Genomic DNA, 13,774 nt, shown 5'->3' on the forward strand with positions numbered 1-13,774 from the left:
GCTGAGGGGGAGCTCCCTCAGGGGGGACAGGGGCTGCTGGAGAGGGTCCTGCGGAGGCCACAGGGAGGATCTGGGGGCTGCAGCACCTCTCTGATGAGGAGACACTGCGGGAGCTGGGCCGGGTATGTCTGGAGAAGGGGAGGCTGAGGGGGGATCTCAGCAATCCATGGAAATACCTCCCTGCTGAGTCCGAGGATGGTGTCAGACTCTCTTCAGTGCCCGGTGACAGGATGAGGAGCAATGGCCATAAACTAAAAGACAAAAAGTTTCCCCTCAACATGAGGAGGAACTTCTTTAGGTTGAGGGTGGCAGAGCTCTGGAACAGGTGCCCAGGGAGGGCGTGGAGTCTCCCACTCTGGAGACATTCCAAACCCACCTGGGCACCTTCCTATGTCACCTGCTCCAGGTGACACTGCATTGATCTCCAGAGGTCCCTTCCAACTTCAATTAATCTGTGATTCTGTGAGCTCCCCTCAGGGGCACACAGAGCTTCTGGAGTGGGTCCAGGGCGAGGGCAAAAAGGATGATTGCAGCACTGGAGCATCTCTCTTATAAGGCAGGGGTGGTCACTGCACGGTGCACAGCTACAACCACCCCAAGCTTGAACCCCCTGTGCCAGGGACGATGTCTCCAAGGGGGTACTGGAAGTTTTTTCCCTCACATTTTTATGATCCCAGAGCCAAAGGGCAATGACAGGGACATGGGGTGATGACAGGACCATGAGGATTCCTGTCCAACCTGAGGGGTCCAGAAAACACCACTGAAGGCTTCCTGCTGTTGCCCCGTGGTTTCATGGGCAGCAGGTTCAAAGGCAACCTGGAGGAGCTGCCCCTTGGAAGGACTTCAGTCCAGAAATATCTTTTAATTTGTTCTCTCACTAAGGATGATGGAAACGAATGCAGTAGAGTGAGGCAGTCGTTCCTCTCCTGAAACACTCTACAAAGCCATAAAATGCCAATTGCTTCATCGGCAAACATGGTCCCTGCTTAGACAAAAAGAGCTTCAGGTCAACACAAACTGAGCAGCAGCACTGGCAAGAAATTTGTACTAAAGATAGTGTTGTAAAAGTTACTGCAAATTGCAGTTCCTCTGCCCAGTGGATCTTTTTTAGCTTTGGAGATGTAGTCTCCTTGCATCCAAGGACAGAGCAGCCTCCCTTTAATTCTCCTTCCCTGTCCTATAGGACACACAGATGCCTGTCACTGTGACATTTGGTGACAGAAGGCCAGAGTGGAGGTACACGCATGCATTTATTTCTTAGGGACTGTCCAGCAGTTCAGAAAAATTGTTCACTCACACACACACACACATATATATATATATTTATATATGGGACAAGCACCTGGGCAATTGCTGGTGTCATGCAGATGCACTCTTTAGCTTATTCATGGGTCACCAGTCATATGCTGTCATCCCACATGCCCTTGCCCAGGAAGGGAAGGTGGCTTTAGAGGAATTTTGCAGCACATTTCCTCAGTGCAGGCAATGCCTCAGCAGGAACAGTTCCCACCTCTCTCCACTTTACAGGAACAGCATAAGGCCAGGCACCCAGATCACTGCTCATGAGAGATATGTCTGATCTCAAACAGCCATCAAGAGTAATGCAGAGGGAAGAAATGCATGAACAGCTTTCTGGACCATATGGGATGTTCCTACAGTTGATCTACACTGCTATTGAAGTTGCCAGGCACTGAGCTACCAAGAGATGCACCAGTGCTGCTGAAAGCCATCATCTGGTTGTCAGATGTCCTTTTCTGCATATCAAGGTATTACACCACTCCTGCCCCCTTGGTGTCCCATCTCATCTTTCTAGAAGAGTTTTTTTGCTTGTCCAGAGACAGGAGGCCAATGCCCTCCACTTCTTTCCCTACTGGACCCCACCCTCCTTCCTGACATTCCCAAACTCCTGCTCTCACCAACTCGCTGGCAGCTGGGACATTAGTCTGGTCCACTTAATTTTTTCGTTCTCCATTGGTCAGAGAAGTACACACACATACAAGCAGCTCTTCTAACCTGCTTTCTGTCCATGCAAACCTCACTGTCCTCCACAGGAGCAGCCACAGGTGCACAGTCACAGGAAGCCACCCAAAGGCATTAACATTTCCCTTAGGGAGATCAGGAATGTGGGATCCCCTCACTTTCAGTGACTCATGCAGACACTGACAACCCCCACCATCAGCAGGTGACTCACACAGGTTTGTCCAGGTCAGCACTATCCACACCTGCTGCTGTTACAAGCAGTTCTCTGAAGGTCTCCCGTGCATCTCCAAGGCAATGATCCAAGGCCAAGGGAATAGACGCAGCAATTAATGAAAAAATTAATGCAAACTGTTGTGGCGATTAAAAGGCGAAAGTAAACAAATGAAAAACAATTGTACATTCATTACCAGGTGTGTACACTGCAGTGCCCACGAGCTCCTGGCTTTTCCACTTGTCCCCAGCAGTGTGCCAGAGCCAGCTCTGGAATTCTGCAAGTCTGGCTCAGGACTGCATCAGGGCTGGATTTTCCACCCCCTCCCTGTTCAAAGCTGGGCACTATCTGGGTAGTCAGAGGGCATTTCTTGTCTCTACCACCACAGGAGAGAGTGTGGCTCCTTTACATCCTGGTCAACTACATGTGGTCCATGGGGACACCCATGGATCAGACCTTGGCATAAAGTGAGGAATTTCTTCTGGTGCTCTTTAAAAGATCTGCACCACCTCTCACCAGCATATGTATAAATCAAAACAACTGGTTTGAGAGCTGTGAGAGCTCGTAGGATTAGACCCACAACAGAGAGAGGAGCATTAACAATGAGAAGTGGTTTGGGCAGAGACTGAAGAACAGGTTTCATCTGGATGAAATTCAGTGCATAGCTCTATGCATGATCTATTCTGGAAAAACAACTCACCCACTCTGATTTTTCACCTGTTACAGAGTGCTTACCAAATTTTCCCCTGGACATGAGAGCCAAGCTCAGGAGTGTTCTGCTTCTTCCTTGCAGGACTAATTACAAGAAAGAGCAGAAATCCTACTGTGTGCTTCATCCTTCCACTAGTGAGAAATCTGCCAAACACAAAATACCCATTACAGAGGACTTACAGCCCTAGTATAGGATATACATCTAAAGAAATGTCTTCTGATATAAGACCTCCTAGAAATAATAGAATTTCTATTATATTCTACAGCTTCTACAAAAATTTGCTCTGAATCCATCAATCCCTGCCCCTGCCTTGCACCAAGCAGGGTGATTTACAGGCTCAGTGCTCCTGTGCCATTTTGCTATCACTTTGTTCAGCTGTAAACGGCAGCCTGCTCCACAGGACAGGGCCTTACTGCCCTCACAGTCATTCACAAAACTCCACAACACACTTGGAAAAAGCAAAGTGATCCTTCTCTGTTCCCCATCCAGAGGCCATTTGGCACCACAAAGTACACATTTATCTTAGAGGGTCAGGTCACAGTCCTCCCAGTTTTCCATCTGTCTCAGACAGCAGCCAACATCAGCTGCTGCAGGAGAAACACTCAATGGTCAGTTGTGGAATAACCTGTCCACAGGAGAATATGCTTTATAATTCCATGAGGTAGGACCTGTTTATGCCCTGAAGCATGAAAATCATTTCAAATTCAGTTGTGTCTAAATCAAGAATGCCTCGTGCCTGCACTGACTTCATTAACTCATCTGAGACAGCTACTGGGAAACTGAAGCCTGCAACTAAGTGAGCAGGGCCTTAGGACCCAAAACCCAGTCAGCAAGAACATCAATAGAGTTGAGCTGTCATATTTGAGAGGTGGGAGAGAAGACATGAGTAGTTCTGACAGCTCTCTCTAATCCCACGTATGAGGCTGTGTTATCCAAATATAAGGAAATGTTTTGAAAGCCAGACCTCAAGTAGAACAAAGGGACATTGGGTCTCACATATAAAAGATTTTTCCCCCTCTTAAATAAGACCTAATATCAATAGAGATGCTTTTTAAGAAGAAAGAGATATTCTGATGAGAGAGGAAGCTGGAGTCTCTCACCTGTCTAAGCTGAAATAGAGTATGAAATACTGGGAATGGGAAAATATTATGACAACACAGGAATCTTGGCCTTTATTCCAAACTGGGTTACTTGTAATAATTGTGTTACTTACTGCTTCTTCTAGCTGCTGGATCAGGTAGAGGCTGTTGATTTTTATTCCTTTGCAGCCCATGGGAATTACAGGCTCTGTATGAAAACAAGAGGCCATGGAAATGTTTGTTTGCCAGTCTATTGTTTGTCCTTTTAAAGGCTGCAGACCCACTCCATTCTTCATGAGAAAATGCTGGCTGCCTGAAGGACAAACCAAACTTACTATTTAAGGCACTAAAAATGGAAATCATTTAAAACAGAGCTGATTAAAAGGAAGAAACTATTCTTCCAATGAGAAGAGAAATGAATTGCTTTCAGCTGGCCTGAGCACTGAGCTTTGCCTGCAACAAAAACCAAATACCAGTTGCCTGATAGTGCAAGTATTTTGGAGGCACTTCATCGACCATGACTTCAGTTTTTCCTTGTGCATGACTGCAAAACAAGTCTACTGCTCCTGCTCATCCTGGCTTGGTGAGCTTTTCCTTTGGCTGGGCTGTTCAGAAGACAGCAAGGCTGTTCTTTAGGCAGATTTTAAAGCCCAGCCTTGCTATACCCACTTGGAAACCCTCACAAAACCTTGGTTACTTAAATAAAAGGAGGTTCAAAAAAAAAAAAAAATCAAGAAACAGCACACACCTTTCTTACAATGTGACAGCTTGTGTTCTTCAAATGACTCCAAAGATTGTTGCTGACATGATGAGTTTTCAGCACATTCAGAAAAGAGGGGAAAAAGGGAGATGGATGTGCAAGCACTAAAGTTTTGTCAAGCAAAGATTTGGGTGTCTTGTCGATACAACACACTTCCAAGACACGCAGAAAAACACTTATAGGAGCACCTGGGGTTTTTTCAGTTAGCACCTCTGTTTGCTTTATCAATGCCCCCTTCATCAAAGAGGTTGAAAAAAAACCATCCAAGACAAATAAGGGGATCCAGTTATTCAACATGGGTTTCATAGATTCAACATGACCTGTATTAGATCAACCTGACTCTTATGACAATTCATAATATGAATATATCAAACTTCTTTCACTCTAAATCTGAAGATCAGTCCAGATTTAAACTACAAAATATTTTTGTTTCCTACCTTGAAACTCTCATAATGACTATAGTTGTGATCAGGATGTGAGTTCAAGGACACAATGGGTTCATAGTTTCAACCTTCCATCACAACAATCTGATTCCTCCCCTCCATCCGTGGCAAGACAGCGGCTGTTCCACAGTTCAAAAATATCTTGCTTCCCTCTGACAAAGGGAACTATCAGCTGCTTCTGGACGCGCTGGAGCTGATGAGAATGGGTGGATTTTGGTAGAGCTTCAGTCCCTGCTGTAAACAGCCAGCTGTCCCTGCTGAGCGTGGCTCTGATCAGTGACAGGATGATCACAGCCCAGCCAGTATGTGAATCCTGCACACGTGCAGAGACAGAAATGGTAACTGCAATTAACAGGCTGCAGGAAGAACTTCCACAGCCCCAAAGCCACTGCTGTTGTTTGGAACACCTCTAGAGCTACAGCATTTCCTTTGGGAATTAATGAAATAACTCTCTAGTGAGTGTTTTTTTCTCATGACTAGATTTGTCCCTTCTGTCTCAGGAGATCACACGTGGTCCCTTTTGAGTTCAGCTTCTTTAATTATTAGCACAATTCCTAATTTCAGTGGATGCTAACTACCTCTGCTCAGGGAAAACACAGCATCGGCCCCAAAACTCCATCCTGCCTCTCTGTCCCTGTGTCCCTGCTCCCTTCCAGAAGGGCCACATGGCTCGGGGTGTAACTTCCCACGGGACTTTGGTTTGTGCTGGGGGCACAAGGCGCAGCTCCCGGGACTCGGGGGGGTCGCAGGGCCGGGGCCATCGCCGTGCCGGAGGCTGCTCGGGGCTGCCCTCCCAGGGCCGCAATCCGGGGCGGCGGCGACATCCCGCCGTGTCCCCACTAGATGGAGCGACAAACCCAGCCTAGAGCCGCCGGCTCTCCCCGGTGTCCCCGGTCCTGGCTGCTGCGCGCCCCGCTGCTCGGGGGGCTCGAAGGGCTCCCCCAGCTCCACCCTCTGTGCCGGGAGGACTGCCCAGGGTCCCCGGGGTACGCTGGGCTCACACCCCCGCTGGTGCTCAAAGAGGTGACCGAGGTGTCGAGTAGATGCTTTGCCATGTGTGAGTGGGTTTTTCTTGATGCTGTGGGCACCTCCACTTTGCTGTTTAGAACACAGGGAGTTGTAATGAACCTGGCTAGCGAGTTCTGTGTGCCCTGGTGAACACAGCCGGACTCACTCCCACACCAAATCACCCTGCAGCTTTGCTGAGCCCCTGGGGCCAGGGTGTTTGTGTTACGTGGTGGGGATGTGGATGTGCTACAGCCCACTCTGGGCATGAGGAGAGCTGGGCAGCTCTGGTCTGTGCTCACCAGGGCTGGCAGGGACCTTCAGGACACTGCCTGTGGCCCGGGTGCTCCCTTTGGAATAGACCAAAGTCGGATTGCATCATCACCACAGTTTTGTTGAATGTGCCATTCTTTCCCCTCAGCTCATCTCCAAGGGATCTGTGGCTCATCTGCTTTGCCCTCACAAGCCTGGGAAGGGGAGCATAGGCAAAGGTTCAGCAGAGACAGATGGGAACTCAGAGGCTGGCAGATCCTGTCCTGTCCAAATAGACACAGGGGCCAAGTGCCACCAGGGTTTGCAGCAGCCTGGGGACACCCAGTGTGTCCCAGCCTGGGGAGGGGGTAGGTGGCACTGCTGACACTCCAGGAGGCCAAACTCACCTGTCCTGCATCCTGGACCAGGAATAATTTTAGACATAAAAAACAGAGGATGTGGCACAAGGATCCAATGAGACTGATTTCAGCAGGAGCCTCTACTGTGCTGCAGGACCGCAGAGAGAGACCCTGGGTCTCTCCAGACCCCTCCATGAGCCTCACAGCATTCCTGCCCAGCCCTGTGGGTGAGCAATGGGGTGTGGGGGTGGGCAGGAAGGAGCTCCTGCCCTTGCCTGGGATGTGCATCTCACTTCCAAACGGAGGAGAGCCAGGCGGTGCCAGGGCTGGCAGGCGCTACGGTGGGAGCACAGCCAGGGGGTTATTAATAACCTGCTGAGTCAGGGGGGGCTCTTGGGTTTCAGGATCACAAGACAGGCGCCGAGCAGCTCAGATGGATCTCCCTCATTCCTACTTTTTACATTGACAGGGACAACTGCTAAGATGGCCTTGTTCTATTTGCAGGACAGCTCAGCCCCATCCTGACAGTCACTGCACCCAGCAGTGCAGTGAAGATTAGAGCTGCAATGACCCCAAAAACACAAGTGCTGTCCTAAAGGAATTAAACAAGGGGGCAGGAGCAAAGACACACAGGATTGATCAGCTATGTCAGGACACAGCAGCCATTACAGCCTTGCTCCTCCTCAATGTAATCAAATCACATCATGGAGAGAAAAATGAGTACCACAGGCCTCCCGTCCTGCTTCCCTACAGGGTCCTCTCTGCAACCCCAAAAAGGTTGTGGCTGAGGTTGGCAACCCGCTCCTACCCAATAGGATGGTGTCAAGGACATCATAAGATGCAAAGAGCATTTGGAGGATCTTGCAAACATGCACATTGCAGTGTTTAATTTCAAGAGTTTTGCAGGGGATGAAAAGCCTCAGGGGATAGGGCAGCTCTAGCAAGCTTGGGATGGGATCAGACCTCCCAGAAAGAACATTGTCCCAGCCTGGCTGCCACAAGATCACCTGTGTTTCTGTTGAAGCTCTTGGCTGAGACAGGCTGAGGTCTGCTCTGGGGTGATTCCTTATGCATCACTAGGGAAAAGTAATCAGTGATGTGGAACAGATTAACTTTCAGATGCAGCAGGCCATGGTAGCATTGCAGCTGAACAGTTTCTCTCGCAAACATAGTCCAAGAGCAGATGGAGTGGCAGAGAACCATGCCCAGGTCTGAGCCTGGCCCTCGTGGGTGCTGTTAGGGCAGGGGGTGCAGGGACCCCTTGCTCCCATCCCTCACTGCTCTGTGTGCTGGGATCTGGGCACTCCCAGAGCTCCTCAGGGTCACACAACCCACTTGTGTGAGGGTTTGCCTGGCCCTGCTCTCCTTTCTCCACCCTAACCCCCAGGTGTGCTGGAACACAGTTGTCTTTCAGGAAGGAGAGCACTCTGGCTCTTGCTGGCAGAGTGTTTCAGGCTGGCAACATCTCCAACAGCTATTTTTTCACCCAGGTCAGGACCAAAATAAGCCTGTCTCACCCATCCCCAGCAGCTGTTACAGACATCACCCTGGCCATGCCGGTGTTCCCTGGCCCCTCTCCTGTCACAGTGCTCAAATCCCGGCGCCTGCAATTGCTGTTGCTGTAGCTGCCACTTGCAGTGGCTTAAATAAGTGAAGTGCTGAAGCTATGCTTGACTCCTGTGTCCCCAGAGAGGTCTCATTTCATTGTATCAGGCTGACTGAGCCGCTGAGCCCCGTTCAGTTCAATTAGCCCGATAGCACTCCAATCCTATTTACCTTTATGAATGTGTGAGCATCCTACTGCTTCCCACAGCAGTCAGATTAAAGGACTCACACACTGCATCCCTTGCAGGGCAGACCCACAGCAGTGTATTTCCTGCAGTGAGTAAACTGAGACACAGACAAAAACATATGCAAGGGACACAGCAAACCTCATTGAGTTGAAAGCAGCCTGCAGTGGTAACCCCCAGATTAGCCAGAAACCCAGTCTATACTTTTTAGTTTTAAATAAATATTTTACATTTTAGATGATGCATCTTTTGGCAGATAGAAGAGCCTGGAAAGTCCTTTTTGACTAAGTGTTCCCTCCCAGCAGGACCTGTCCTTAGGTCCATGTTCCTCACTTGGATTTTAACAATCATTAACCATCTCAACACATTCCAACACTTAAATGGGCTCCTTGAGGGGGAGAGATAAGGTATCAGCTTTCCGGTTCATCTTGCCAGCCTGTCTGCAGCAGATAAGCATGTTGGGCAGCAGGAAAAAGGTTATCTAGAAAGGAAGCTGAGCAACGGTTGCTGTTATTGCAGGAGGCTTTGAAAAAAGTCACCCCACCAGGAATCCCACAAGCCCTTCCCGGTGGAAGGTGATTGATGGTTGGAGTCCAGCTGTGCCTTCCTCCCGGGGTGGGAGGCATCTTCCCGTGGGGAGGGCAGAGCTGCCGAGGTCATGCTCTCCCAGGGAAGGTCGTATCAGAGACAGGTGCCCAGAAACCTGTTGTTTTCTCTCTCCTGCCCTGCCCCTGCTCTGAGGAATAGCATCAGGAGGGGTTTGGATCAGCATCTCTGCTGCCCCTTGAGCATATCTTGAATGTTTCTGGGCTGAGGAGTCTGCAAGGGGGAGCTTTTCTGCCCAGAACTGAGGAACTGCTGTTCTGGGTTGTGCATGGAAACCAGCACTGATCTTCCACTGATCACTGCAAGAGCAGAAAGGAACTTGTGAGAATTCTCAGCCTTTCTTGGCCCAAGTATCACCTTGCTTTTTGTGATGGGAGAGGAGAAACGAGCCACGTTGGGAATGGAGGTTCATTTACCCCTAGTGAAAGATGTGCCTTTCCTTTGGACTACTGCATGTTCACTCATCTTCCTGCCTGTACTATGTTTGCTTTTTTGAAGTTGTAGAAACGATGCATATCAGCTCGGAAAAAAAAAAAAAAAAAAGGCAAAAAGCAGCTATTTCCACTCAAATTCCCAGATCCCCTTTCTGCCTTCTTGTTATCACCCAAGGACAAAAGACCCCTGATCGCAGACATGCTGGTTCAGGAAATGGCTTAAATCATGGGCTGCAGAACAATTACTGGAGCAAATCCTGCCAGGAAGTGCTCTGAACCCACTCAGCCACCCTCTGTACCCTCTGGACCTGCCACCTCCCTCCTGCCTCCCCTTCCAAGGCATCCCTCCACATGCTCCTGTATTTTGCTGATTCCCATTAATCTGTGTTTTATATAACCCCTGTGCTGGACACAAAAGCGATGCATTACTGTGCTATTAATACACAACTCAAGGTTTAGGATTTAAAGCAAATAAACCTCCCCACAGCCAGGGGAAGCAATCCATGACAAACCAGTGCTGGCAGCTCCAAGATGCAAATCCCAGTGGAGAGCAGGTATCAACTCTGGACCCACACCCAGATACCAGAGGCTGATTCCTTCATCACTACTGCATTGAGTATGTTTAACTATTGCATAGCTCCTTGGCTGGAAGCAAACATCACTAAATGCCCAGAGCACTTTGGGCTCTGGGCAAGTGTTTCATGAACATCCATCATTTTAGCCTTCAGCTTCTGTTCCCATTGCTTTTCATTTAATTAATTTCTACGGGTCTGGCTTACCAGCACTGATGGTCTTGCACAAAACTGCTAGTCCTGGGAGAAGAGAGGAAGTCAGAGAGAGTCCCAAGGGCACAGGGATATTGGAGGGATGGGGACTCAGGGAAGTTTCTGGGGAATGGAAAACATCTGCACCTGTTTAAAATTTGTTAGAAAAACTGGGATAGATCCCTGTGCAAAGCCCAAGTCCCATCCTCCAGAGAAGATCAGAGGAAGCACAGGGTAAAGGGAAGAGCACTGGCATTTCCAATGGCCCTGAGCCCATAGCTGCAGGGCTCCCATAAGTGATCCCACTTGCCCAGAGCTCTGGAGCCTCCTGGGAGCTTCAGCTCCAACACTGCAATTAGCACTTCATCATGGCCAGACTGTGAACAAAGGCTGTAATACCACCCAGCCTGCTAAGAACCAGGTATTTTCCAGGGAAAGCTCTTCTTTGGCAGGGTTGGGGCCCCCCAGGCCATTCAGCATCTCCTCTCTGGAGCAGGGTTCAGGCACGGATCAGCCTCGCTCAGGCTGTGTGAGGTTAATGGATTTCAAGTGACTCCTGTGATTAACTTTTCCTAAATCTCCAATTCTTTCGTGCCTTCTATTTTTATAAAAAGAAAAGGGAGGGAGGTGGTATTTACAAGGGATTTCACTCAAATAATGAAATAAATGTGATCAGCTGAGGGACCTTTAATCCGCTTTGACTCCTGTGTCCTGGGGAATGAACGAGCACAGAGATCTTTGCTGCTCCGAGTCCCAGCGAGGCATGGAAGGAAACAACCCCATCCCTGCCTGTCTTGGGGGGCAGAGCCCCAGCATCACCCCTAAATCAAGCACTGTATGCAGACATAGGAACATCAGCCAAACACTTGGGTCAACACCAGAGAAAAACATCTCTGGTCACCTGCTCCCACCCTGCAGCCTCTATGTCCAGGTCTCTGCCTGAAGGCAAGGGCCTCATCTCTAGTTTAGGTGACCAAAAACACATAAAAGGCATCATCTGTCTTCATCAATCTTTTGTGTTACAGCACCCTCTGGAATATATGCATGTGAATGGGAGACATCGTCCCAACTCCTTAGGCTTTGCCCAATATATAAAATTTTTAGCCAGGAAATTACATGGTTAATTATCACTTTAATTAAAAATCCTAACTAAAAACCATGCAGGTTTTCCTAATTCCTAATTGGAATGAAACCTTAGATCTTCAAAAGTGAGTTTGTGGCTGCCAGGGATATCCTGTGTGGCTTGGTGCTGCAATGTCAGGGCTGTGACAGGAGCTGGGGCTACTGCACAGAGCTCCTGGGAGCAAGATAAACCCATGGGTCTCTTCAGCCCCCTCAGAAACATCCTGACTGAATAAAAGGAGTGTGTTTGCCCAAGAAAACCCAGCCTGGGGTAAAGCAGAGCCACACCTGTGCTACTGTATGACAGCCTTTCTAATTCTCCCCTCAATCCCCAAATCTGCCAACCCATCCTCCACCATCTCCCACAGGTCCCTCCCACTGAGCTGCCTCATCCTGGGAAGGACAACGAGTCACCCCTTCCTGGGGGACAGAGACAGCCTTGCCATGGCAGGGAGGGCAGCATAGCCCTGATATGGGAAAGGATTTATCCCATCTTCATTTCAGCACAGCCCCAGCCACAAATATACAAAACAGTTTGTCAGGAAAAAAACATCAGCTTAGACTGAGGGGAGGAGAACTAAACACCCCAGGCGTGATTGCCACATATGCCCAAAGATATAATCCAGATTTGCCACTTGCCCTGGCCCCCACCTTTTTTTTTTTTTTTTTTTTTTTTTAAATTTAATAAATTAAAATCTCTTTTTGCTGCTGAGCATAATCAGCATTAGGGGGAGGGAAGGAGGGGCCCTTCACTGTCCCCTGCAGGATCACACAGGAAATCATCATTACAGCAGCCTGGGACTCTCCCAGTGGCACCATGGAGTGCTGATAGCAGCAGTCCCCAACCCACACACTGTATTTGCCTCCTCCTGGCCATTTTCTTAATTAATGTGTTAGATGAACTGAAAGGCAGAAGATGCCATGGTCAGTACTTGTTCATTCCTTCTGGCTGCACAGGTCTTGGCTTGGAAGGACCATTCCTCCTCCCATGCCTCACAAGCTGTATGGCTGAATTTGGGGATCTGAAGGTTCAGGCAAAACACATTCCTGGGCAATCCTGAAGGACTTCAAACCACTTGGCCTTTTTTCTCCCCACATTGCCACGGTGAGGATCTGCACTGAGCAGCCTGTGTCCTGCTCCAGGTCACAGGGACAGGGGACGCTGCACCCACCATCCCTTGCTGTTGCTATAGAGACAGAAGCTGCTTTTCTCCACAGCGATGCTGGTTGTTTCTGAGCTGTACCTTCAGTGTGGCAGGCAGGGAGAGGGGGATCAAGAATGTCTTGGCTTGCTGGGAAGGCAGACACGGGTGAGGCAAGGCTCTGCCAGGCCTCTCCTGGTGCCTCTGTGCCCAAATCCACACTCATCTTGTGGGGGGTCTCACAAAACCTTCCTCCTGTTGCTCTGGGCACTGAAGTTCTGTGGAAGAGAAGGGGCACAAACTGCAGGGGGCTGAGGAGGAAGACACCCTGGAGAAATGCTATGTGGGAGAAAGCCCCAGCCTGTGAATCCAAACTTACCCCTGGGAATCGCCCCAGCTCACCTCCCCCTGCTCTCCTGCCTTGCTTTGCAACTATGTTCTAGTTCAGATCAGCTCAGCTGATCTAACCCACTGTGGCAGCTTCTCCAGGCCATGCTCTCCTGATTACACCAGCAAAGATCAGAAGCAACTCCTACAAAGCCATTCTGCCACCCTGGATATACCAGGAGAAGACAACACAAGTGCAAGAAAACCTGGACTTGGTGACACGGCTGTAGAATCATCCAATCTATTTGCAAAGGTTCAGTAAATTCTGGAGCTACAAAGTGAGAGTTTCCCACAAAGCCATGTGAGGAAAGGCATCCCCTGCCCCCTGCCCCTTCAGGAACCTGTCATCTCCAGCTACACATTGGTGCATCACCCACAGTCAGAGCTCGGAACGTGCTGTCATCCTTGCTAGGGATGAGGACAAACTCTGCCACGTGTAATAATGCCTGGAAGGAACAAAAGGCACCACAGCTCACTTCTTCACAGAAATCTTTGCAGGAGAAGGAGGCTGGCAAAGGAAAACCCTGATGGGAGGGTAGCACATCCCTGCTCTCACACGCAGCAGCAGGAGAGAAGCAGGACAGCACCCGCCACCCCCGCTGCTCTGCCTGCTGCTGCACCAACCTCCAGGGACAACCCTGAGCTCTCCTCTTTCCTCAACGTGCTCAGTGACAGCCCTTCCCAGAGGACAGCTCATCTGTGAGCTCTGTGGGAGGCTTGTGTTTGAA

At 49.5% G+C, this 13,774-nt stretch overlaps 2 long non-coding RNA genes across 3 annotated transcripts in view; one reads left to right on the forward strand and one right to left on the reverse strand.

Annotated features, from left to right (window-relative positions):
* The window catches only part of LOC107211980, a 6,059-nt gene extending 671 nt beyond the window's left edge, over window positions 1-5,388 (forward strand). The window contains exons 2-3 of the long non-coding RNA XR_002002313.2: window positions 1,590-1,766; window positions 4,172-5,388. This is a non-coding gene — a long non-coding RNA (uncharacterized LOC107211980). The remainder of the gene's footprint in view (window positions 1-1,589; window positions 1,767-4,171) is intronic.
* A 1,754-nt stretch (window positions 5,389-7,142) lies between these two features.
* On the reverse strand, window positions 7,143-10,727 carry LOC117245233. Of its 2 annotated transcripts, XR_004499692.1 has the most exons (4): window positions 10,543-10,727; window positions 10,411-10,443; window positions 9,614-9,717; window positions 7,143-9,496 (listed from the first exon to the last, which is right to left on the reverse strand). It is a non-coding gene; the product is annotated as an uncharacterized LOC117245233 (long non-coding RNA). The 2 variants fall into 2 exon arrangements; XR_004499691.1 differs by having other exon boundaries at window positions 7,143-9,717.
* Between the last annotated feature and the right edge of the window lie 3,047 nt (window positions 10,728-13,774).

Source organism: Parus major, chromosome 17 (genome assembly GCF_001522545.3).
Source record: "Parus major isolate Abel chromosome 17, Parus_major1.1, whole genome shotgun sequence".
NCBI lineage: Eukaryota > Metazoa > Chordata > Aves > Passeriformes > Paridae > Parus > Parus major.